At 36.0% G+C, this 27,991-nt stretch overlaps 1 protein-coding gene and 1 long non-coding RNA gene across 2 annotated transcripts in view; both read left to right on the top strand.

Moving 5' to 3' along the window:
* The window catches only part of FBXL17 (F-box and leucine rich repeat protein 17), a 487,473-nt gene that overhangs the window by 187,597 nt on the left and 271,885 nt on the right, over window positions 1–27,991 (top strand). The gene's annotated exons all lie outside the window — the stretch shown is intronic.
* LOC118642911 lies at window positions 8,203–25,624 on the top strand. Its single transcript, XR_004961826.1, has 3 exons — window positions 8,203–8,322; window positions 22,251–22,475; window positions 25,430–25,624. It is a non-coding gene; the product is annotated as an uncharacterized LOC118642911 (long non-coding RNA).

The following is a 27,991-nucleotide window of genomic DNA, read 5'->3' as shown; positions in this document are numbered from 1 at the left end:
AAAACAACACACACACAAATAAGTTTTTAGTAAAATTTTTTTAATGAATTGAGTTTACCTAAAGTTCCACCTCCAGACATTTTCACTGTTTACATTTTGGTGAGTGTCTTTTCAGATATGCACGTATGTATGTGTATACTTCCCTTCTGCCCTTTGGAAAAATTGTGTGTACTATTTTGCATTGTTTCTGTAAGTCAATAATATGCTGTGGGTTTATCTTTTGTTTTAATAAATATACGTCTGTGTCACCATTTCTTGTGGATTTTTAGTAGAGTTTTAGCACCTCGTATTTAACCATTCTCTTATTGATAGACATTTTAATTATTTCCATTTTTTAAACCTTAAACATGACTTTAAGCTTCAATAACTGGGAAAAATAAAACTTGGAATAAATTATTTAGGCCCAAGTGCATTTTCCTCTAAGAGACAGGTTAGTGTAGTGGTTCTAAACACAGGCTCTGGAAACAGCCTGGATTTGAATCCTGGCCCCTCCACTTCCTACCTGTTTGTCATTGGCAAGTTACTTAGCTTCCCCCTGTCCTGTTTTCTTACCTGTAAAATAGGGAAGGCCGTAGTACTTGCTTCATCACGTTGTTGTGTGATTTCAGTGTGATTGTACATGTAAACACTTAGAACAGTTTCTGGCACATAGTTAACTGCTCCATACTTGCCCCCATATTAGTAATTATTAGTTACTCTCAGTCAGTGGGCATCGGTTTCTGTGTACAGTTTATAGTGCACAGTGCTGGAATGTGGGGCTTGAAAGGAAACATGAGACATTATCATTATGATCAAAAAGACCCACCATATACCAGAAGAAATAAGGCATAAGTAAATGAAAACTTCCATAATCAACTTAAATACCAACACAAAACTACATCATAACAACAGACTTGGACTAAAACATTCGTAGTTACCAAATAAACGGCATATTCATGAAACAGGGTCCCCTTATAATCCTTGGAAGTTTGCTCGACGGTTTCATATTCTTATTTTCCAACAGGACCACCTGCTCCTGTGACTTAGGGTGATCATGTATCTCAGTTGGTGCAGCATAGTCTTGGTTGTGTCCAGCCTAACGTCATGAGTGGATGATGTATTGTACAGTTACCGTCTTCTGATTGGTGTCTTCTGTCAATGTCATTGTGACGATGATGTGAGGTCAAACTCCTTTGGCCTGGAAGCTATTTTGACTGTTATCATTGCTTATTTGTTCTATTTTGGATTAATTTCGTAGTGTAATTTGAGGGCAGTCTTATTTCCTGGTGCTCAGGGGAAAGCTCCTTCTCACCTGTCATATACAGCTTACAATTGTTAGGAGAGAGGCTCTGGGAAACCAGTTCATTGCCAGGTTTTAGATGATCCCCCATGTTGCATCATGGTACCTACTGAGACTTTATTTTTCTGAAACCAAAGGGAGAAATATTTCAGGGTGAGTTATGGCAGGCATTTAGGTGCAACATTTTAAATTTATAACTAAAACAAATCCACTCTTTCTCAAGAGTGCTAACATTATTTTGCACACAGTGTGCCTGTAATGCTAAACAAGTTTCAAGCGATGTGTAATTCTCCATATCTTCAGTACAGGTTTTAAAATAATGCATTGCTGGCATCTTAACCCATTTTCCAATAGTTGATTGTCAGTTGAACCTCCTTATCTGTTTTTCTTGCCATTGATGTCATAATAATGCATTTATAAATTGAGAGTTTAGTTTTTGAATGATAAATAAATGGTGAAGAGGAATATAAAGGAATAGAGGTTTACTCTGTGATGGGTCCTGGCAAAAATGAAACATTTTAAGCTCTTTTATTATAACTGTCTCTTAGTTAGATATTATCAAATGTTAGAGAAAAATGCTTGTTGCATTTGGATTATTATCTGGGAAATTCATGCTCTAAGTCATAATGGGCCTTGATGACTTTCTTTCTGATTAAATAAGAGCACTGTAATATTATTGTTTGATTCAAAACAATTTGTATTTATTTTTTATTCTTTTTCTTGATCATTTTTTATGTGCCAGGCACTGTGCTTAGTACCTTAGTACTTGCAATAACTTGTTGAATAAGAAATGGTCTTTGCTTGGGGGTAGGAGGGGAGGGGGCTAATAAGACCTGTGACTAGCCACAAGATTTTCAAAATTTCTCTGCATATTATTTCAGAATAACAACAGAAACCACTAACACTTATATAGCTTGGACTCTGCTAGTCTCTGTTCTAAGTGCTTTTGCTCATATTAAATTTCTAACAGCCTGTGAGGTAGATACTGTTTATTATTCACTCCCATTTTCAAATTCAGGACCCAAGGCACAAGAGATTGAGTTGTCCAATGTCATAGGTAGGGTACTATTTTCTATCTGATGGGAACTCTTTAAAGAAACATTCATGATTCATGTGTCTCTGTTTCGTGTCTCATAAACATTATGAATAGTTACTTGTATGAATCAAGAATATGTGAGAGAAATTACTAAGTATGATTTCATTTATTCATTTACCAGATACTTATTAAGCACCTGGCCTGGCCAGGCATTTGGGATAGTGCAGCGAGCCGAACACGAGTGTCCCTGCCTTCACCGGGTGTGTAGTTTAGCAGTATATCCCTCTGACATCGTCAAGGGGTTTCTGGATAATTGTATGATACTTCTGCCAGTTTTCATTTTCATCATTCTTATTCACTCCTTTAAACTCTGCTGAGCATTCTGAAACCTTGATTGCTATTCCTGTAATTGGGGAAATTAATGGTCTGTAATCTGCATGTGTGGATAGTTTTTAGTTACTGCACATTAAACTTTATATGACTTGGATTTTCACATATTGTACTACGACTTCCTTCAACTGCTTTTTATATATTAAATTTCATTGCTCTAGTTGATAAAAGATGGGCCCGAGCTCCCACTTAGATTTTCTAACTTATTTTCAGTGACTAGCAGAGATATACGGTTTTACTAAAATTCCTATTGCAGTTATATTTCTTTTTACATATAGGAAACATGAGTGAGCTTTTACTGTCTTAAGGAGAAAGTAGTCCTGGGTCCTGAGTTGATTTATCATTGCCCAGTGGTATGACTCCTTGCTCACTGCTCCATCCAGCTGGTGGCGCTGCCCTCTGTGGAGGCCTTGGGATGCTAATGAGTAGCAACTTTGGCCAAGAACCGACCCACTGGTTGAGTTTGCTTTGGATTTTCTTTCAGCATGCCATGATTCCCTCCCCAGTTCTCTTAGACACCAATCACTTCTGCATAGTCTTTGCTGCTAAAAAAGAAATCTCCTTCTCCCGCCTGTCCTCCAGGGACCTACTACTTCCCACTGTGGAAGCTGAAAGTCTTGGGCTGTCTGACCTTCCTCTGAGGCCTAGAAACAGGTGGAAAAAAAGGTGGTTGCTCTCAGGTAAGGGATCAGCTCCCCTCATAGCCCCAGCCATGAGTTTTCTGGGATGATTGACAGCTGGCTTTTCCCCAGAGCCCGTGTCAAGATTCTTACTGCCCTGCAGAATTATGCCACCCTGCCCTGTGGAATTATGCCAACCTGTGGAATTATGCCGGCCCAAGGAAGACATGCCTGCATGGGCCACCATTAGGGATTTTATCATTATTTTTTAGATCTTTGGGAGTAAACCTGCTCTTTGCTCCTGCTATTCGTCCCACTGTCCCAAATAATTGAAAAAAAAATTTTTTTTTTTTTCACTTTCAAACTTGATTTTAGGACTAGTTCTTTTCCTCCAGTAGAGGATCTGCCGCTAAGTATATGAGAAAGGGCTTTCCTCGGGATTTTTGTCTTTAGTTAGTCCATTAAACTAAACACAGAACATGATTTATGAAAAACTATTTTTCTTATTGGTGGATCATTTTTTCCCAATAGAAGGCCAACCCAATTTCACTGCATTCTGAGAGCTCGTGACTGAGAGCTTTCTTCCTCTGCTCTTTTTATCAGAAGCAAGAAGTGGTTTGTCTAATTACTGTACTGTAGTTACAATTATAGAGAAAAGGTCAGTCTAGTCATGGTCAATTAATGCACGGAAAAGCTACATTTATAACCACTAAGAGCCATTATGTCAATGTAGTGCTGTTCATCAGCGTGTCGCCCGCTTTCTAGGATATATAAATCTAATCTTGGATTACAGTACACTCACCCTGCTAAAGGCCTTTGGTGCTATGGAGAAGAGATTATAGCAAGCAATTTATATTAATTATATATCCTTTCACTGTGTCTCACCATAGATTTTAGGATCTGGATTTTGTAAAACCTGATTACTGTAATGAGTAGAAATAGGCACTCCAAGTCTCTGGTTGACCCTTTTCTTCTTAGGTGTTTGACAAAGTAAAATAACCTGTTGAGATTTAGATTGTCTAACTTTTTTTCTCAGTGACTTAACAGGGATATACTATTTAACTAACATTCTTATTGCAGTCATGTTTCATTTTATATATAGGAAAAATATATAAACCTTTTACTATCCTAATGAAAAAATAATCCTGGGATTTTAGTTGATTTAACATTGACATTTTAACTTTTATATCTTAATGTAGTATTTAAGGATTTCTAACATAAAAAAGAAAAACCCACCATGGGTTTAGTACAAGTTGAGAAAATATGATAGAAAATGAAATATGTGTGTTAATTTCACTCCTTATGAAAAGTCTGAACACTTCTCAATATGTCTTTGTATGCAGTGCAGGATGTACACACCACCAGAGTTTTAGAAATCTGAAAGGTTGTCTTCCTGTGTATCCCTTTGTCTCGGTAGTTCCTTTGTTTTGAATGAAGGGAAAGGGGGTGGGAATGTTGTTTGCCTGACTTAGACTTGTGAGGGACATACCTACAACCTGATAGCCTAGAGTAGATTTCTCTGTTCAGAGTAATTGTGTGTGATATTAGGCCAAGGACATTCTGAACTTTAGTCTCTGAGTCCTTTATAAATCTAAAAGATGGGGTTACTAATTGAAATATGACTATTTACTTGCTAGGGGCCTCCTCAGTACCTTGGTTCCCTTTTCCTTATAGCTGTGAGGTTCAAGTTATAACTCTGAGCCGTTGAAGCTACCCATGGCTATATTTGCCTCTTCCAGTATCTTCTATACTCATGAGAAAATGTAAAACTGAGCAGATTAATTAATCAAGCCTTTCTTTTACTTTAGGTCTTAGATGCTATCATCTTGAACTCCCTAAACTGACTATGTTATGGTCGATCATGTTAACCTCCCTGCTGAACCTTATTTGCTGTGTCAAACTGCAGCCGAGACATTCCACTTTACTACACAGCCAGGGACAAAGACTTTTTCTTGACACATGTAGAAATCAAATTTTGGATTGAATTGATTTTAGGATCTTTAATCCTTGGTCTGTATGTCACCTTAGAATAGTCCCTGGCTCTGCTCTTTTTCCTTTAGTCTGTCTACTTACGAATGTTTGAAAGAAAATGTCAACTACCCCAATGACTGATGCGCGCGCGTGCACACACACATACATACTCTATTAGAAATTGGTTATGATTGCTTTATAGTTATAGTTTTATTTGTGGAAATTTGATGAGATCTTTAAATATTATAAGCTATAGCACTTCCTATTTGGTTAAGCCCTTCTTTTTGAGGTTTATAATTTTTTTATAGGTTCTATATATTTCGTATTAAATTTATGTTTTTATGTATTCAGTATTGTTATTGCTATTGTGAATGTTATTTCAATGTTTTATAACTGGTTATTATTGGTAAATTAGAGTACACTTTTTGACATTTTACATGTTTTTTTTATATGAATTGGTAATTGTCCATCTTTCTGATTTTATATTGTTTCTAATACTCTTATAGTTGATTCTCTTGGATAATAAAGGTAGACAGTCATATCATCTGAAAATAATAATAATTTGCCATTATTTTCCCCCAAGATTTTGTCTTGTATTTCCTTCATGTATTTGATTGCATTTTCTAGAACATCAAGGAAGTTACAGTACATAAAGCTTAATTTTAAGAGGACGGTGTCTGGATGGGAAAAAGGAGAAACATCTGTAACAAAAATAAATTAATAAAAATTGGGGGAAAAAAAGCTTAATTTTAAAAACCTACTATTGCTTTTCCTAAACTTTCTTCCCTTTTCTTTTTTTTAAGCAGATACATTAAATGGAAAAAAAAATGGCAGCAAGTATTAATAGAAAGTTATCTTTGCCTCAGCACTTAGGTTGGAGGGTGGTTTACAGAAGTAATTGGTGTATTCATTTTACTTAACAGTGGAGAAGCTAAACTGAGGTACACTTTCGTTTTTAATTCCTATCAAGCATACAGTATTGGTTTTCAGGATTTTCTTATCTTTTCTTTTTTGTAAGTAGTCTATTAAAATATGGCTCTTCTCAAATAGTGTTATATAATTTATTCTGTATATAGTGTACTGAAACTAGTAATTCACCTACAGCTTTTAGTTGTGTGTTTTTTTTAAAAGAATAATCAAAGTTGAATTCATTTGTTATTGAGTCTTCATAGAACACAGCAAAAATGATCTTTTCAAATATAAAGGGGCTGATTGGATTTTTTTTGCATTTTCTCTTTTAAAAACAAAACCTTCCTGCCCTGGCCAGTTTGGCTCAGTGGTTGAGCGTCGGCCTGTGGACCAGGCGAGTACCAGGTTCGGTTTCTGCTAGGGGCATGTACCACAAATAAAAAAAAAACAAAACCTTCCCGTAAGAGATACCTTGGCATGTTTCCACGACTTTCTATATAAAACATACTTTAGTAGTGATTTAGAATTGTAAAATGTTTGTTGAAAGGATATATTTTAGTCTGTGTTGTATAACAAAATGAATTATTTGGAATGGAAAAATCTTTTGGGAATAAAAAACTCTTCCCCCTTCATTTATTTATTTAAAAGAATTTTTCCTAATCATATCACATTTATATGTTGGTCTAGCTTATTCCCCCCCCTCCACCCCCCGTTTGTTCAGTGCCATTCATAGGAGTGCATGAGATGAAAATTCGAATAATACATGAGTCACATTATCAAAGTGGTGGAAATTTGCATATCTAACAGCTAGATATAATTTTGTTTTGATTTGTTATATAAAATAGATTTATTGAAACTTTTGTTTTTTAATTTGAATAATAAAGGTCATTTCAAGAATGGTTAAAGATAAAATTACATAATTTAATTTTAAAATATTGTTGCTTAGTCCTTTGTATTACTAATTATACTGGTCCCCACTATTTTAATATATTTTTTAGTGTCTGCATGCAAAAGAACTATCTACGTTAGAATCAAATTATTATTCTTAGTACAGGAGTATAATTGCTGTTATTATTTTTTGTTTTTGTTTTTTTATTTGAATGTAAAAGTAGAAGTTATTTTTGTAAACTCTGTTTTAGAATAGAACCATAAAATGATGCCTAAAACTTGTTTTTATGAAAACTTGTTGATATTAAGTGGTTTTATAACACATTTTTAATTTCTCTATGTAAGGAAAAATAAACAATAGTTGTTGATTCAGAGTAGAATGCTAAAATATTAGCAAGCTTTGATACTTTCTCTACTCCAGAAATTTTAAACCCTCAAATAGTGAAAAAGACAACTATTATTTTTATACTTCAGTATAATATGTCTAGGATATACAACTAGGATTTTGCAGCTAGATCTACATTAATGCACATTTCTCCAGAAATTATTTATTTAATCAAGTACATAGATTTTGTTTCTAGGTTGAATATATTGGAATTTTATATATTATAGAGGATTTTGTCCTCTCATTAATTTTATGAATGAAAATGTATTTATAGTGACTAATATATACTGTGCTAGGTGCTGGGTAAAAAAGGTTAATGAATACAGGAATACCTGGGAGATAGTTCTGGTTTCGTTCCAGAACACCTCAATAAATCGAATATTGCAATAGTGAGTCACACAAATGTTTTCGTTTGCAGTGCATATAAAAGTTATATTTGCATTATACGGTAAATTGTTAAGTGTGCCATAGCATTATGTCTGTATATACTTTAATTTAAAAATACTTTACAGGATTTTATTTCTGTTGCTATTTCCACCATATCTGCAGTTACTTCCTCCATTGAACAGTTGTTATCTGTGGGGCTTGGGATCACCTTTTTCCTGTTAATGCTGATATTTTGACCTCTTCCCAAGCGTCATGAATTTTCATAATGATATCTAGAATGGTACACTTTTTCAAGAAGATTTTCAATTTACTTTGCCCAGATAGCCTTACAAAATACATTTCTTAAATTATAAGACTTAAGTCAAAATAATTACTGGATCCATGGGCTGCGGAATGGATGTTGCATGAGCAGGAATCAAACCAACGTGATCTTGTACATCTTCATCAGAACTCTTGGGTGAGTAGGTGCATTGTCCATTAGCAGTATTTTGAAAGAAATCATTTTTGCCCCTGAGCAGCACTTGCCGCTCCACCTTGCACTTTATGTTGTGGAGATGGCTGCTTTCCGTACCTCACAGACCGACCTCTGGTAGCTTCAGACTTTTCTTCTGTGGCTTCCTTAGCCGTCATAGAACGGAAGCGAGTTAGGACCTTGCTTGGATTAGATTTTGGCTCAGGGAACATTGTAGCTGCTTTGACCTATCCAGACCACTGAAATGTTCACCGTGTTAAGTAATGAGGCTCTTTTGCTTTCTTATCATTCGTGCATTTACTGGAGTAGCACTTTTAACTCCCTTTAAGAACTTTGTCTTTGCATTTCATTCACAATTTGGCTGTTTGGTACAAGAGGCCTACCTTTCAACCTGTCTCCTCTTTCGACATGCCTTCCTCACCAAGCCCAGTTGTTTTTAATAGTGAGAGATGTGCAGTTCTTCCTTTTACTTGAACACTTACAGGTCATTGTCGGATTATTAATCAGCCCAATTTCAATGTTTTTGTTTCTCAGGGAATAGGGAGGCCCGAGGAGAGGGAGAGAGATTGAGGGAATGGCTTCTTGATGTAGCAGTCAGAACACACACAGTATTTAGTTGTTTCCCATCTTATATGGGTGTGGTTTGTGGTGCCCCAAAACAATTACAGTAGTAACATCACACATCACTGTTCACAGGTCACCATAACAACTATAATAATAATAAAACTTTTGAAATATTGTGAGAATTACTAAAATGTGAAACAGAGACATGAAGTGAGCAAATGCTGTTGGTAAAATGGCGCTGATAGACTTGCTCCATGCAGGGTTGCCACAAACTTTCAATTTGTGAAAAACACAGTATTTGCAAAGTGCAATAAAGTGAAGCTCAGTAGAATGCAGCAGCCTGCAATGTAATGTCTTGTCTCAAGTTGCTCATAGGCATCAATAAGGGGAAAGACAGATTTATGGGGAAAGACAGATTAATAACTATAACATGATATGATGCTTATTGTAATAAAATCCTTTATTAGGGTCACAGAAAATATTCACTGTGAGTTTTAACAGTTTATGATGGTTAAAGCTGTATGCAACTAATCAGAACTATATATAAGTTACTTCTATAAAATTAAAATAGTTTTAATCAGGGCTCCCTTTTTGGCCAAATGTAACTTATACTCCTCTAGTTTTCCAGGCATTATTTAATAATTTATAATCCTCTAGTTTTCCAGGCATTATTTAAGAATTAGTTTTAGTATGCTATAAATTGAATTTAAAAAACAGAATTCAGGGAATGAAGTATAATTACATTTAAAAATAACCTGACAGTATAAAGTATATGTGGCAAGATGGATTCTTTTATACAATTTTATTTTTTTGTCCTAAATCAGTATTTCTCCTAGGACTAATTTATACCTGAACCCTCATGGTATGTTAGATGTTTATTTACAAATAATCAGTTCTTTATGGACTGGAAGGTAGGGAAATTAGGAAGGCACACTAGCGGTTTCATCCGAAATCAAGATAAATTGTTACTACACATTTCTGAGATCTATTAGTCAGGATTTATTTCATTGTTCAAACCCAGAGACTCCTGTCTACTTGGGGATTAATTCTAGAGGCCAGGGCTAAAATTTGTGTTAATCTATATCAGATTAGAAACCACAGCCAACAGTAAAAGCCAGCTTTATACAGTATCTCAGTTTTTTTCTTTCAGTCTGCGAAACTTCGTGATAACTTTAAAATGTGTGTGTGTGTAATTTATTTTCCTACTCAATTTATAAAAATGATGCACTTTACCATGAATATTAGTTTGTTAGATCAATTTACCGGTAGCTGGTTAGAGAGAAGGGGCAAATCCAGGTTGTCTTTTCTCTTACGTCTGAAGGGAGGCCTGGCATCTTGTTTATCTCTGATCCCTATTGCTTAAATTTGTGGAAATCCCTGGTTTCTCCATCCCAGTCTTTGGTTTCTTGCTTTCGGAGCAGTCTGGGTGGCTTTTGGTCCTGCTTATTTCTCTGGTGTTGGTCTGCTCAGGGGCAGTCGCCATGTTTCCTTTCTTCACTCTTCATTCAACTCCTTTCCCTTCATAGCTTTGGCCTCTTTTCCCATATCTCCCTCTTCTATTCATCTCTCTCATTTCATCTTTGAGATTGGAATCCTTTCCACACCACTTTTTTCTTTCCTCTCTTGAATTTACCCGCCTCTATTTCTGTACTCCCCCTTCTCTTGTCTGTCTGCCATTCTTCCATTCTGAAGTCACTAAGCTTGTCTTCCAAGCGGAGTGTTCACATCATTAATGTTTGTTGGAAAGTGGGGCACAGTAGAGTAAAACACTTGTTACTAGGGTTACCCTGACACCCCGTGAGGAGATTTGACGGGTGGGCCTTTGGCCCTTTACCCAGCCTGGAGAAGGAAGCTGCCTGCCGGAAGGACGGGTTACATGTTGACTGGGCCCTGGACACCCAAGTAGGACACACAGATGTTTGAGCATGTTGGATTTAAAGAAAATAGTTCTTAAACATATTTTACACGATAATTAATCTTCTGTAGACAGTCCTGGCAACAGTGGCAATGAGCGTTCTCATGAATTTTATTCTTTACCAGAGGATGGTCCTAACTGTGAGTAAAGCTTCATGTTCAAGAAGGCAAGGTGGTCCTTGATAATTTTCAGTAAAATTTCTTCTGAGTCATTGATACCATGACCCTTGGACCAATAAGTGTTTCTGGAACTGTGGTGTTACTGCCTGTTTTATCAGCAGTATGGATGGTGGCTTCACAATAAAACAATGCTTTAATCTTCAATTCTCATTTCACTAATACTTACACCTCAGAAGGCATCTTCTGAAATATTAGGTTTCTTGACCTACGAGCTCTTCAGCGTATAGAGGGCCAATAGCATCATTATGTTGAATGGAAAAGTGGAAGTTCACGGAAGGAACTCAACACAGTGCTATGCAGCTAGTTGGTGCCACACTTGAATTTGAATTCAGTTCAGTGCCTTGTGCCATAATGCTTTCAATTTGTTGAATAATACTTTCAAAATAGTAAAATAAAATTTTCTTATTTAGGTCCATATTTTAAGATTCAGCATATATGTAACCTACCACTTTAGGATTGCCAAATAAAATACAGCATGCCCAGTTCAATTTGAATTTCAAAACCACCGCCACAAAAACAAACAAACAAACAAAAAACCAACCAAAAACAAATGCTTTTAAGTATAAATTCAGGGGTGGGTAAAAGTAGGTTTACAGTTTTTATGGAAAGTAATAAATAATAATTCAAGAATAAACTTGATTTTGTGTACTCACAACTATAAACCAACTTTTGCTCACCCCTGCACACCTCATGCGATGTTTTCATTTTCATTTGCTCAACCTGGCACCCTACTCTGCTTCCAGGACTTTTCCCCCTAATTCTCATCCCCCCATCCCCACCCGCAGCAGAGGAAGCTCTGATCTTGCATTCTAGGATTTTGATATTCTCGTATGGTCCTTTGTATTTCACTGCACTTGTTTGTAAACTGACTCTTGATTTCTACGAGACTGAAAGCTTCTGGAGTAGAGAGAGGTATTTAGTTTTAAATGTTTTGGTGCTTTACCTGTTGATAGAATGAATCCTTAAATCCAGTGCCCTGCTGAGCCAGAGTATAGCCTGGGGCAAAAATATTTTAAAATGCCTGCTCCTGTATACACTTATTAAACTGTCCTCTCATATTTTGTATCAAGTGGAAAAATAAAAGGTCTGTGGTGAAAAAGTATGATATATAAAGCACATCGACCACTCCGTTGGACACCAGTATCAACACCTGTAAACCTTGTTGGCGGGGAGTAGGCTGATGGCCTGGGAGCCAGCTGCCGGCTGATTGGGAATGGTGGTTCCCGTGTACAGGATGCAGGGTCAGAAAACAAACAAGCAGCAGTGACCTGTCTTTGTTTAAAATATATATTTTGTTTATCATTGATTTTTTAAAATTAACCTTTATTCTTTAATATATTGCACTAAACTATTATCTTGTATAAGTATTTCTGTTGCCTTTTTAAATCTTGTACTTCTGGTTCAATCTTTGGGGGAATGCTAGAAGTTATTTTATTTTAGTATCTACTTATGTTTTTCTAAGTTATTCAAAGTCATAGAGGACCTTGAATATAAAATATTTGGAACGCATGATGTCTAATCTCTTTTTTATAGATAAACTGATCACATTGGCAAAGTTGAGACAAGAATTTCTTTCTCACTGTGGTTGCTGCGGCCATTTAGGCTTCCCTGTGGAAGAATGTATTACTTAAGTCATTCATTCATTCATTCATTCATTCATTCATTCATTCATTCATCTTTGACGTTAAAGTTCCAGAGAATAAAGAATGCCATTGGAGCATATTGTGTTCATTATTAGAGGGATTAGTGCATATTGTTTATCCCAAATCACTTATTTTAAAAGTCTGCTAGGTTTTTCACAGAGAAAAAAATGTAAGAAACATAGGTGTTCTTATTTAAAGTGCCTTCCTATTTTGCATAGTGGAAAGTGGTTTTGAATTTTATGGGTAACATTTGAGCCTAGGTCATAGTTACATTCTCAAAAAGTTTCACTATTGTAATTATCTGTCTTTGCAAACTTTCCTCTAGGTATCTGTAGATGACTGTGTTCTTCCTAGGATTGCCCTCTTGACTTCTGATTTGGGAATTAAGATTTTGGTAGAAACCTTATCTCACCTTCCTACGTAGCTTGCTTCATTAGAGCTGATGAAGTAAGATCCATAGCCAATACAAAACTCTGGAGATGTGACAGACAAGCTGCTACAAATCTTTCAGGAGACAAGCTAAAGAGTTTGATTGACAGATTGTCTTGTAATTTTGTGAAGCAAAGAGAATTTTCTTTATTAACCAGTGAGACAGATGGGCTCAAGTTTGATGGGCTTAGTTTAGTTCTGCTTGTATTTGGATGACTTTTTATCCTTTTTATAGTAAGTAAGGCAAGCAGAGAGACTAGAGTTGGTCCAGTTTGAGTTATGAGGGAACTAGTATGTAAAATACGATACTGGATGTTCTCATTTGAAGAAAGTTCAAAGATTTAGAAAGGGAAAAAAAGGGACTCTACACTGAAGACTTCAGCAAACTATCATGCTAAAATTATAGGTCTCACACAGAACCTTATGGTATGTTATTTAATCAGGCGTTCTGAGAAAGACAGATTTGGTTAATATAACAACCATAAGGAATGAGGGGCACACTTAAAAACTAAGGTTATCAGATTCATCAATATGCTAAAATCATTGTGGAAAGTTGTTGGGGTAAAGATAGTTTTGTAACCTCACAGGTTATTGATTGTGAAGGGCAAAAGCTATCTTTATAGTGGTGAAATCCTGCAGGTATTATCTTAATCAAGTGATCAATCATCACCATCAGCAGTGGGGAAAATGGACATTATGTGCCTTCAGATGTGATCCCATGAATATTACAGCATCTTCTATAGTCTTCTTGCCAAAAAATGCTTAATCTGAATTTAATTACAAAGCAGTGATCAGACAAATTGAGATGATGAGACATCCTATAAAACAATTGATGTGGACTCTTAAAATATGTCAATACAATGAAAGACAAGAGCAGAAGTTAAAGGACCGTGACAATTAAGTGCAATGCATGATCTTTCATTGGACTGAAAAAAAAAAGTATTATGAACATAATTGGCATAGTAGAGATTATATAAGAGAAAAATATATCAAAGTAAAATTTCTTAGGTGTAGTAATGATACTGTGATTTAAGAGGAGAATGTCCTAGTTTTAGGAGATAATATTTTGAAGTATTTATAGATAAAATGTCAGATGTTTGTAACTTACTTTCAAATGATTCTGCAAAGGAAAACAATGTTATGTTGAGACAGCAGTACAGCCAGGGTGGTGACATGTAAACAAGTTTCAATCTCTGTGAAAGGTTTATAGGGATGCATTTCCCTCTTCTTTTCAGCATGTTTGAAAATTTTCAAAGTTAAAAGTTAAAAACAAACAAATAAGCATCAGATCCCTAACCATATACAGGATTTAAAGTGAAGGGGCATAGGATCAGGGGTAATCTCCCAAGAGTTCTCTGTCAGTGGTCTTCTCTCTCTAATAATTGGACTTAGGAGCAGAAAAAAAAATCAAGGTAAACACAAGCCACATGGTACATAAGAAAACTCTGAGAGAATATGGGATATCTTAAAGTTAGGACTATTTTTTTTTTCTATTCATAGTAGAGTGATGGATAATTAACTTGAACTTAATAGGAAAAGGAATGAATGTGACTTCCTGAAAGCTCGGAGTGTGGCCTGTGATACTACGGTTGGTGTTTGGGATGCTGAGCTGCAGCCACTCTCATGGGCTGTCCAAAGAAACTCATGTGTCCAAGGCAGTAAATGAAGCTGGGACTAGAGCCCAGCTCTTTTATGCTTAACACACTTCAAAGTGGAGACTGAGGAAGTTTCAATGTAAGATCAACTTACATTTAAGTAATATAAAGGGGTGAGACATCAAAGTAATGAGAAACTGAGTGCCAGTCAAAAACTATCTGTGAAGGAAAAAACTGTAGCTAAGGCATTCTTCAAATGACAGACAGTTTCTCTAAAGGTTTATGTATAATAATGTTTAATAATTTATTTAGTTGTTCTACTTTGACTTTAATAAAAGTCTCCTTCTCCTCCATAAAAGCCCACAGTATGTACATTGTTGAATGACTTACCCCGAGGTTCAGATCCATTCAGCACGGTGGTGATGCGGTTGATTTTGAGCCTGGATCATCTAACTCAGCAGTCCTTTATTTCAGTATGTCTCTTACATGTCTCCCTCAGAGAATTTGTTAGGAGGTTTAAATGACATCATGTATATGAAAAGGCTAGAGAAATGGAAGGGTTTACTCCATACATAATTCAGGTATTCCTAAATTGAATGTTTACTTTGAAGGCTATAAGGACAACAAATCAGATATAGTTCCTACCCTCAGGGAATTTATAGGTTGTTGAATGAGATGTGTCTATAAATCACTGTCATCCTACAAGATGCACTGGGGTGCGTGCCACAAAACAGAACAGGCTTAGAAGTAACATAAGTAGAACCTTAGCATTTGCCATGTACTATGCAACCTTGACAAAATGACCCCAGTCTTGGTTTTATCATGAGGAAAGTGAGACATCCCTGCTTTGCTCAGGTGTCCTGAAGACTGATAATGTTTTTTTTTTTTTATCCTCACCCAAGGACATTTTTTCTATTTTTTGTTCAGATAGAGTGTGGGAGGGAGAGAGAGAGAGAGAAACATCGACATGAAGGGACACATCGAGTGGCTGCCACCCGCACGACCAACCAGGGCGGGGGACAAACTGCAACCGAGGTACGTGCCCTTAGCGGGAACCGAACCCGGGTCCCTCAGGACCGCAGGCTGACGCTCTAACCGCTGAGCCAAACCGGCCAGGGCAGACTGATAATGTTTTAACAAAGCGCAGTGACTGACACGTAATTCGCATTTCATAGGTAATAACAATGATATTGTTGTGACCTATTTTTATTTAGTCCAAACATCCTATAGTTTCATCAGAACCAATAGCACCACTTGGTGGCAGCCATCAGAATTACATATGCCAATATTCAGGATCAACTTGGCCTGTTGTGCCCTTTGAGACCTCCGTGAGTTATTCTGTTATCTTTGGATGCATTTATTTATATTTTCTGTATTACATTTTGTTTGTTTTCAGTTTTTGGCTCTTATAAATAGTGCTGCTGATGTGAATATTCTTTATACATGTGTCTCAAGCACATGTACAAAAGTTTCTTGAGGGCATATACCTAGGAGTACAACAGGGGAATCCGGTGAAATGCTAAGTTTCTCCAAAGTGGTTGGTACATTTACACTCAAAACTGCAGTGGATGAGAGTCTCTTTGTCCCATATTTGCACAAAGCTTGTGAGACCACCTTCTTCATTATTGCTCAAACTAATGAGGCTTAAAAAGAAATCTCATTGTAGTTTTAATGTGTATTTCCAATGCTTTTCAAATTATTTATGTCTTTTTTTATGCCTTACAATAAGATTTTATAATTTTCCTCATCAAGAGCTAGTTATTATGAATTATTCCTAGACTTGGTGTTTCTATTGTAAATGGTATTTTTTTATTTTATTTTAATTTTCTGACTCTTGCTGGTATGTAAAAATACAGTGGACTTTCTTTTTTATTATTTTTAATCCTCACCTGAGAATATTTTTTTTCATTGATTTTTTTTTTTTAGAGAGTGAAAGGGAGGGATTAAGGGAGGGAAAGAGAGAGAGAGAGACAGAGAGAGACATTGAAGTCAGAGAGACATCAATTGGTTGCCTCCTACACAGGCCCCAACCAGGGCTGGGGATCAAACCTGCAACCTAGATATGTGCCTTTGTCCTCCACTCTTTGGTCCTTGGGCCGATGCTCTAAGCACTGAGCCACACCGGGCAGGGCTATAGTGGACTTTTAATGTATCTGACAACTTTATTCTCTCTTATTAATTGAGCTGTAGATTCTTTCAGGTTTTCTACATAGACAACACAACATTTGTAAATAATAACAGTTTTGTTTCTTCTCTGTTGTATCTTTTGATTTAGGCCACTTTATTAAGTTCTTACAAGTTTAGAATTTCTGTATTATTCTGTTGAGAATGTTTTATTATTTTGTCATGACCTTTTTCTCTATTAATGCTTTTGACTTTAGGTGTCTTTTGTTTGATATTAATATAGCACATTGGCTTTCTTTTAAAGAGTTTAATATTAGCTGTAGAGTTTAATCCATTTGCATTTACGTGACTTCTAATATATTGGATTTTTGAACAAGTTATTTTTTTCATTTCACTCTCCTAACCTTTTCTCCCCTACCCCACCCCCACCCCACCCCCATTTTCTCTTACCTTCTTTTGAATTCACTAGCTTTTTTTTTTTTTTTCTGTTTGGGAGTTACATGCTCTGATTTGGTTCTTTTCATGGTTACCTTCACTATTTTAATATACATACTTAACAAATTATAAAGGTAATTAGTATGTACTTTTTATCAAACTTATCTTTCCCTTTTCTCATGAGAAATTATTATTATTTTATACAATGATGTTTATTTAGATTTATCCATGTATTTACCAGTATTTTTGCTCCCCATTTCTTCTTGCATTTTTGTTTTTAAATATGGAATCATTTTTTATTCCTCCTCCATGGTGTTCATTAGAATATTTTTTAATGAGAGGCTCTTTCAGTGTTTGTTCTTTTGAATATGTTGTTACTTTATCTTTGTTTTTCTGGAAGATAGTTTGACTGAGTATGAAATTCTGGTTAATAAGTTATTGTCTTTCCTCTCAGTGAAGATATTTTAATGGCATCCTTTATTGCTGTTAAGAAGTTATTGTGAGTCTAATTAATATTTCTTTATAGATGATCAGTCTTTACTTTCATATAATGTGGCTTTATAATGTATTCAGTGAGGTGTGGCTTTCTTTTTATTATGCTTATAATTCACTGGACTCTTTTTAGATCTGAGGATTGGTTTTCATCAGTTCTCAATAATCTTTGCCCTTGTCTCTTTGAAAATTTTCACTTTCTCATATGCTTTGTGTACTGATTACATATGTGTTGTTTTCTCCTATTTAACTCCTAATTAGTATTTCATTACCTCTCCATCATATTTTTCATATCTTTGTGCTATATTCTGGATAATTTCATCAGCTATATCTTAAATTACTTGGTCTTGGTATTGATTGTTTTTAAATTATAAAATATATAGTGAAGGCAACTGAGATTTAGAACCATATTCTATAAGAATTTTAGGCATTAGAGTGAATTAATTGTATTTTCTCTCCATGGTCTATTCCAGTAGAATGATCATACCATCCTATAGAAAAATGAAAAATAAAATGCATTTCTTACATAATAAATTATGTAAATTGAGATTTATATTTATTGTATCTAAAAATTATTTCCCACAGAAATGTCTTGTATCACTTCTTAATTCAAAAGGCGAATCAAGTGCTTTTACTTTCTAAAAAGTATATTAATAATTTTAGATGGAATCAAAGGTAACTTTAAGGTTTTACTTGCATAGTTTACCTCTTATTTAGCTGTCATCATATCAAATCCTTCTAATGTGAGTTTAAAATGAATCTATTTTTTTTAAAGTGCTCCTCCAGCTGGAGGTGAACTTTATACATTTTACTACATCTTTTTTCTTTTCATTTTCAATCAGAAATTTCAGTGATTATTTTATAGGAAAGTGGCTGTAAGTCAAATACTTTCTTAGTTATTTATGTGAAAATAAATATATTACAATTATTCTATCTATTTGATTCACTATCATGACACCAGTGAACCCTAATCATTTTATTAAAATTGAAACACTTATGCTTATTTGAATTTGAGTTGCTGAATTATTTAATATTACTTTAAAAATTTAATTAAATTTCAAGAAGACACCAAATGAACAAACAAAGTCCTTTAAAGGGAAATTAGAATCATGGTCATATATTTTATTTCATGGAAAGTTCTTTTAAAAGGGGGAAAAAAAATTTAATAACAAACGCACTATAATGACACACTAATAAAAATGATATAAAAGTGTATATACACTATGTAAAAAATAGAATATGTTTTCAAAATATGTAATAGTTCAATAATCCACACAAAGGAGTATCTGTAAAATATTAGCTCTATAAAAAATAAATGAAATCATATAATTTGATAAATAATGAATGTTTGCATTTTAATTTAGGAAAGATTATCATTGTTTTCCATTTTTTTTGTGAAGAAAGGTCATCAAAATTTTACTCCTACCAATTTTCTTGAAACAAAATACTTTCAATTTACTTGTGTGTGATGGAGAAGAGGGAGTGTAAGCAGATGCGAGGAAGGTATTGTGCGGTGGCAGTTTTATTCTGCTCCAGCCTCAAGCTCAATATGGGGAACCTCTGAGCTCTTACTGTCTTACTGGTGTTTGACAAGCTATTACAGATCCTTTTCTGCTTGAATTCGTCTGGGGGTTTCTAGCTTTCACTACCTGTGTGCCCACCCCAGAACACAGTGCCTCTGAATTTGTATCTCCTCCTCTTGTGGGGAAGTTTTAGATAGTTTTGGAGGTGGTGGAAGGCTGAATATTGGTCTTTGGTTGGTGGCATCACCCTATATGGATTAAGTCTTTAAGACCTTTGAAGCTTAGAAACCAATTTATTGCAACTCAAAAGCCTTGGCTTATTAGACTCAAGGATGAGTTTGATTCCTATGCTCTTAAGATTTCTTCTCTAAGGCAGTGAGGTGGAGTCCTACCACTTACACAGGGGATGAGTCATGGCATGGTGGGACCTGAGCTGGGAGGGAGACACTCCTGATATGTACCTTTACAGTGATAATGAAACAGGAAGTAACCTGAGAGTCATTTTAGAGGCCGTGAATTAAAACAATCCTCATTTAAATATGGGGATTTATAAATATTTTTGTGTCGAAGAGGTGATAATTTAATTCAGATTTTAAGATGGTTGCTTTGGTGATAAGAGGCTTACTAGCCTATTCTTAATGACTACTGGTGTCTATGGATTTCTCTTCTTTTTTTATTAATTTATTTTTGTTACAGATGTTTCTCCTTTTTCCCTTATTGACAACCTCTTCCCAAAGTGATTGTCTCTGAATTGTAAATATATATATATTTTTTTAGGCAACAGCGATATAGTGCTATATTCTATAAGGGTTCTTTCTTTGTCCTTTAAAAATGGCTTTTGAAAACTAAGACACCTAAAATGCTGATTTCAATAACTGTTGAAATCTGACCTCTCTGTTGCATAGAATAATTCTGTTTATATGATAATTCACTTTCTTTATTTGCAGAACTGGGGCTAAAAATATAACCTGTTTCATATCCTTGACTTTCCTATAGTAATCAACATTATAAGACACTTCTTAACATTTGCGAAAGTAAATGAAGGAAAATTGATGAGTTAGTATATGTTTAATGGAGTTAGTATGCGTTCAATGACAGAACTTTTTAAGTAAGCTGGTTTGGTGGGGAGAGAAACTGGAACTTGTGTTGACCTATCTGATGTTGGATTATACAAACTAAGTTTGGTCTCGCTCGCACAGTTCTGAGAAAGGGGTCTGAGATGCTGCTGTAGTCAGGAATAGAGTTCTGATTGTTGCCACGTGATCCCTACTCATTTGCTTTTGTTGTTAAGTTGATTGTTTTTTTCTTGATGTTTTTATTCTGCAAGTACCTCTTAATGCACAGTGACAGAAGTAGAAAATGATCTGTCAAATAAACTTCATGCATACATTTAAAATCACAAATTATATTTTGGCAAGTGCCATAAACTAGACTAATGATGCAACTGTTTTCTCTAATGCCATTAATTTCTTGGTTCTGGTGGGTTTGGATTGAAAGTGCATAATTCTAAAACAGTGTATTTAAAATGTTATTATGCTTCTCTATTTTATATACATTTTTAAATATAGAAAAGTTTGCCAAATTATCAGTCTGTGATTCTAACTAAATTACTTGAATATTAAACATATTTATTTTCAATATATATGTAGATTCAGCATCACGAGCTCTATTTTACTACTTTTTCCAGGTAACATAGGCCAACTGAAAGATTTTGTCAGTTTCATTCCTATTATGATTTAATTTAGTTGGAGAATTTCAGTAGATTATACGTGTTAAAGAAGTTTCTGATAAGAAAAAGTATGCAAAATCTATTAGACATACTATATGAGCAATATTTATGAAATAGTTTAAAATATATTGGCAGTATGAAATTACTAGGTACAGTTTTTAGCCTACAGCAGTTGACTATCAAATGATTAGAAATGTTAAAATGCTTGGTATATCTTTGAAAGAAAAATCTGCAAAAGTCATATCTACCCTTGGCAAGTTGCCAAATCCATGTTATTATGGCATTTTAATGCAATTTTATTTTTATATCTGATTTTTAAATATGTTTTTGCTGTGGGAAATTACTTTCTCCAGTTGACAAATGATTAAATGAGGGCCCTTTAATGTTAGAAATAATTCTAGTATATTTATATTGGTCCATGGGGGTACATAAATATAAGCCCAAATGGTTTAACCTTTAACATATCATTTTAGGTTCATATAGGATTAGCTCATTAAATACCTTTTAAGAATCACTTTCCTCCAAATAGACATTGGGATGTAAAGTACAACAGCATAGGCAATACAGTCAATAATGTTGTAATAACTATGAATGGTGCCAGTGGGTCTGGGAAATATTGGGGGGAAAACTTAAGTATATGATTGTCTAACCACTATGCTCTCCACCTGAAATTAATACAAAATAACATTGCATGTAAAAATAATAAAAAAATAAATAAGACTCACTCATCAAAGAAAATGAAAAAGCAACACATCAATAAAAAGGCTAAGTTGTTCTAATCAATAAACTCTATAAGAATATTTTATTCTTAGAGAATACATTTTTATGCCTCCACTTATTAACAACAAAAAGAGCATGATTTTCTAAGAGACATAAAATCTTTTAAAAAATCACCTTCCCTAAAAACATGTACTACATTGACTCTCAGAAGGCATTGGAGTATAACTGAATGTGTTAGATCACATTAATTTAATAGAGTAGACAGTTTCATCCTTTGTTTGAGAAATAGTTCATATTAAAAAAACTTTTATTTAACTTTTGATTCTTTTTAATTTGGTTGACTTGTGTCAGAAATACCAAAGAATGATAGAACCAAAAAAAGGTTTCCAGGGTTATCATATGTCCTTAGTTCTTCTATCGCTTTAGAAACATTGGTTGCTAGTCTATTTTTTAATAGCTGCAGATGAAGAGATGCTGCACCACCTGTCTATAATTTTTCAGTCATAAATTCTTTCCATTAGCTCAAGTTTTTTTTTTTGTTGTTGTTGTTGTTTTTTAAATCAAGATCTCTTTATCAGCTTCCTGGGACATAAATTAAAGAATTAAGCATGTGAGTTGTATTTTTTCCTGCCAAAATGGAGTCTTCTCCCAAATTCACATGGAAACAAATTGCAGAAGCTCCCCCAGGCAGGATGAGGATCCATCTAAGAAAGCAGCTGAATCTCCCCTACCCCCCAAGGTATGAAGACCAGTAGAAACACCTGCACTTCAATTAAAGGGCTCAGTGAAGGTTTGTTTTTTGTGACTTTGTTAGAGGGGTCTGGGCTTCAAATATGCTTAAATATTCTTCAAAATAAATGAGAATGGGGCATTTTAGATGCTGATGCTGGTAAAGGCAGAGGCAGGAGAGAGCAGGGTAGAGTCCGAAGACTATTTCATTGTGATTGAATGTCTGTTGTAGAAAGTGTGGGCATAAAGAGATATCTGGGGTTCCACTTTGTTTTTTTTTTTTTTTTTTTTTTTTTTTTTTTTTTTTTTTTTTTTAATCTTTATGAATTTTTATTTATTTTTTTGTTACAGACATTTTACCTTTTTACCCCATTGGCACCCCCCACCCCACTCCCCCGTCCCCTGCTTAGTTGTCCATGTCCATTGGTCATGCATACATGCATATAAGTTCTGTGGTTTATCTCTTCCCACCCCCCAACCCCTCCCACCCCCTCTTCTGAGGGATGTCAGTCTGTGCCCTATTTCCATGTGTCTGGGTCTACTGTATTCCTCAGACTGTTATGTTCATTATATTCCGTATATAAGTGAGATCATGTGGTATTTGTCTTTTTCTGCTTGGCTTCTTTCACTTAGGATAATACTTTCCAGGTCCCTCCATGTCGTCTCAAAGGATAAGAGATCTTTCTTTCTTACCGCTGCATAGTACTCCATTGTGTATATGTACCACACCTTTTTTATCCATTCCTCTACGGGTGGACACTTGGGCTGATTCCAGATTTTAGCTATTGTAAATAGTGCTGCTATGAACATGGGGGTACATATATTCTTCCTGATTGGTGTTTCAGGCTTCTTAGGGTATATTCCCAGCAGTGGAATCACTGGGTCAAATGGAAGTTCAATTTTTAATTTTTTGAGGTAGCACCATATTGTTTTCCATAGGGGCTGCACCAGTCTGCATTCCCACCAGCAGTGTATTAGAGTCCCCTTTTCTCCACACCCTCGCCAACACTTGTTGTTTGATGATTTGTTGATGGCGGCCATTCTGACAGGTGTGAGGTGATACCTCATTGTTGTTTTAATTTGCATCTCTCTGATGATTAGTGATGTTGAGCATTTCTTCATATGTCTCTTAGCCATTTGTATGTCCTGTTTGGAGAGGTGTCTATTCAGCTCCTCTGCCCATTTTTTAATTGTGTTCTTTGTCTTCCTTTTGTGGAGTTGTATGAGCACTCTATATATATTGGAAATTAACCCCTTATCTGATACATCATTGGCAATGATGTTCTCCCATACAGTGGGTTGCCTTTCTATTTTGATGATTGTTTCTTTTGCTGTGCAGAAGCTTTTTAGTTTGATGTAGTCCCATGTGTTCATTTTCTCCTTTATTTCTGTTGCCTTAGGTGATGTATCAGTGAAAATTCTGCTCCGTACGATGTCTGAAATTTTGTTGCCTACATTTTCTTCTAGAATTTTTATGGATTCACGGGTCACATTTAAGTCTTTTATCCATTTTGAGTTTATTTTGGTGTATGGTGTAAGTTGGTGGTCTAGTTTCATTTTTTTGCATGTAGCTGTCCAATTTTCCCAACACCATTTATTAAAGAGGCTGTCTTTACTCCACTGTACGCTCTTGCCACCTTTGTCAAATATTAATTGAGCGTATTGCCTTGGGTCCATTTCTGGGTTTTCAGTTCTGTTCCACTGGTCTATATGCCTGTTCTTGTGCCAGTACCAGGCTGTTTTAGTTACAGTCGCTTTGTAGTATAACCTGATATCTGGTATTGTGATCCCACCTACTTTGTTCTTCTTTTTCAAGATTGCTGTGGCTATTCGGGGTCTTTTTTGGTTCCATATGAACTTTTGAAGTATTTGTTCTAGTTCTATGAAATATGTCGTTGGTATTTTGATGGGGATTGCATTAAATCTATAGATTGCTTTGGGTAGTATGGACATTTTAATTATGTTAATTCTTCCAATCCATGAACAGGGTATGTGCTTCCACTTTTTTATATCTTCCTCTATTTCTTTTTTCAATGACCTGTAGTTTTCTGCAAATAGGTCCTTTACTTCTTTGGTTAAGTTTATTCCTAGGTATCGTAATTTTTTTGGAGCGATGGTAAATGGGATTGTTTTTTCAGTTTCTGGGGTTCCACTTTGGATTCTTTATAAATTAGTATTCCATATTCATTTATTGAAGAATATATTTAGTATCTTAATAATTCTACCTGGTATGGTGCCTGTAATGTCATAAATTTTTTTTTTAAACATTCAGATTCATCGTGTAAGGACTTTTTTACAGTTTAAAAGAAATCTTGTCCAATTTGTCATCTTTTTTTCCTTATGTTTTTTCCTGTTTCCAATTAGTTTTTAAATATAGTGATTAATATTATTTATTAGTGTTACTTATATAAAAATAGTTAACAAATCAGTATTTATTTATGAACAAATAGCATTTGGGGCAGAGGTGCACTGCTGTTCTGAGTTGATTTAAAGAAATAATAAGGAGCATCTGGAAGTTCAAACCCAAATGATTTACCATTTACTGTATCATTTTGGGCCTGTACAGATTTAGCTCATTAAACACCTTTTAAGAATCTCCTTTTGCTGGAAGTAGAGTGGAAAAATTTCCCAAAACAGTCTTTGAAAAATTATTGTTTGCAAAAAAGATTATAGGGGAAAGGAAAACATTGAATTCAAGATAATTATAATTAGCGTGTAGCCACTTATAGTTTCTAAAGTGCTAGTGCAAAAATGATAAGAATAGAGGAAGAGAATGTTTTGAATGTAGACAAATTAATGCCAACTAAAGTGGGTTAGAATGTGTTTGTATTTTTGAGTTTGCACATGCTTACCTTGTTACTCATCCTGCTAGCACCTGAAACATAGCATTTTTTCTCTACTGTGTGTATGAGAAAAAGAAAATATATATGATCGCGTAACACAAATATCATGGCAGAATAGCAGTATATTAGATAACAGTATATTGTTAAGGCATCTGTCAATTTTCTTACACAGGCCAGGACCCATACAATACAGGCAAGTGAGGAGATAATGATTTTAAGACTGCAGATACCGGAGGCTTCTATATGTCAGAGATTTAAAGACAACAGTGACAGCCCCAATTCTGAAGGAACTGACATTCTAGTAGAAGAAACAAACTTTTAACAAATAATTAAAGTGCATGAAGTAAGTATGCCAAGTTATTTTAGAGGTACACCCGCAGGCAGGTGAGTCAGCTCAGCCTGGGATGAGAGTGGAGGAGCGGAAGTGCCGCCCTAGAGGTGTGCGGCCGAGCTGCTGAGTGCTTGGTCAAGGTGCAGTGTTCAGGAGGGGGAGGGAGATTTTCCACGTGGAGCATGGTGGAATGCAGTGCCCCTGTGTGTAGGCTTGGAGGCATAAAACAGCATGTAGTCTGATATTGCTGGAACATCTGACTTGAGGGTGGAGGAGCAGAAAGTGATTGTGGAGAAGCAAACAGCATTCGAGCAGGTCATGTTTTACTCGGATGCCATCCTGAGGTTGTTGGAAAGACCTTCAGAGATTCCTTATTGCCTTCATTTTAATTAGGGGAATAAACTCATCAGATCTGTTTTTAGAAATAGAATTTGCCCTGACCATGTGGCTCAGTTGGTTGGAGTGTCGTCCCGGACACCAAAAGTTTGACGGTTCACCTCCTAGTCAGGGAACATACCTAGGTTGCAGGCTCAATCCCTGGTAACTGATCGATGTCTCTCTCTCTCTCTCTCTCTCTCTCCCCCCATCAATAAACATATCCTCAGGTGAGGATAAGAAGAAATATTATTTATGTAGATGTGTTAGATGTGTGGAAAGAGGTGACTAGAGAGAGAAAAGACCAGTGTCCTTTCATCATTGAAAAAAATACTTATTGGTCCCCACAATGGCTTGAGCAAGGTCCTGGGGTTACAAAGCAAAGCATACCTTTGGTGGTCCTGCTCACAGGATAGCAAGCACACCAACATTTCGGCAAATTGGAATATGGTATGGAAAGGTCTATAGTCATAGCAGTTGTTTTGACAAATGGAAAATAAATGTGAGACACTTCCAGGTCTATGTGTGTGAGGGGTAGTTGGTCAGGGCCTCGAGGGATACAGGATGGTTGATATGAAGAAGGGAGGACACTCCACCTGAGACCTGGAAGGTGAGTAGAGTTTTATCAAGTAAATGAACCATTTTGCCAGGTACAGAAGCTATTCTGGGCAGACAGAATTAGGCCGTAAGAGGGAACACCATGTGCTGAGGACTAGAGATAGTTCATTGTTACTAGAGCAGAAAGGGTAGGAAATGAAAGAAGAGAGTTAGATAGGGGCCAACCTGAAGAAAACTCTGAGTAGAGGAGGGATCTCGTCACATTTTCGTATTAGGACAAGTAGAATAAACTCCAGATCGGAGTTCAGGAAAATTGTTGTAGGGAGACAGTCTGGGAGGGGTGCAGGCAAGAGATGCTGATGCCAAGACTTACGATTGGGATAGGGAAGAGGTATTAGGGTAGTTCCAAAAATTGGTTGGGAGATGGAATTAATGAATATTGGCACGTGGTTTGATGTAGGGAGTGAAGACAGGGATGGGTCGAATTTCTTGTGGAATTGGGGCTGCCATTGAGTGAATAAGTCATCATTAATTTTGTGGGGTATCCTCGAGTTTATATCTACTTGGCTGTTGAATCGAGAGGGTAGAATTGGGAGAGAAATCTGAGTCCAGCTTAGGGAGATGTCAGTATATGGGGCTGTTAAAGCCTTGGGTATGGATACTCCTTCTCAGAATCACTAGTGTAAGGGCCCACATGTCACCTCCACGAACACCTCTGCTAGGGGGTGGGCAGAGGAAGCTGAGGCCCCAGGGAAAATGAAAAAAGAGGAATCAGGAAAAAGTTTTTGTTTCTTGAAACCAAAGGAAGAGAAACTTTCAAGGAGTGTCAGATGCCTCAGAGAGGGTTATGAAGTGAAGGACTAAAAAAAGGCCATTGGATTTAGCATTCAGGGTTGTACTGACTCTGTAAAAGCTCCTTTAGCAAAGAAGCGGTGGGGAAACCCCCAGATTATAGTGGATTGAGGAGTTTTGTTTACTTTTTTTAAAGGTGGGTGAGACTTGCAGGTTTAGAGGCCAAAGCAAAGGAGGAAGGAGAACGAGAGAGAGGATGTAAGAGAGATGAGAGGGGAATGTGTGGAGTGAGATCTGGGAGGAATTCGGGGGCTTGGCCAAGAATAAGGACTGTCAGGAGGATTATCCTTGGGAAGGAGAGGTAGAGACCCTCTGCCTCTGAGACCAGAGGGAATAGATGCTGATTTAGCATGTGTAGGGCTTGTGGAGTAAAAGAAGCTGAATGGAGTGCAGGCTTGATGGCCTGTAATTGTTCTTTGAAGCCAAGTAAGTCCTTCGATAAAAGCCCGAGGCATGGAAGGAATTGGGTGGGGCCCTTAAGCCAGGAACTGAAATTTGGAAGAGCTGCTGTGGGCAGTGGCAGAGGGAGCTGACCAGCAGAATGTGGAACTGCTGAGTGGTTTGGAGAGTTTGGAAACCATCCATTTGTAGTGGCACCAGTCCACAAGGTTGTCAGAT

This window comes from Molossus molossus, unplaced genomic scaffold (genome assembly GCF_014108415.1).
Source record: "Molossus molossus isolate mMolMol1 unplaced genomic scaffold, mMolMol1.p scaffold_m16_p_3, whole genome shotgun sequence".
Classification (NCBI taxonomy): Eukaryota; Metazoa; Chordata; class Mammalia; order Chiroptera; family Molossidae; genus Molossus; species Molossus molossus.
This window is presented reverse-complemented; position numbering and strand designations above follow the sequence as displayed.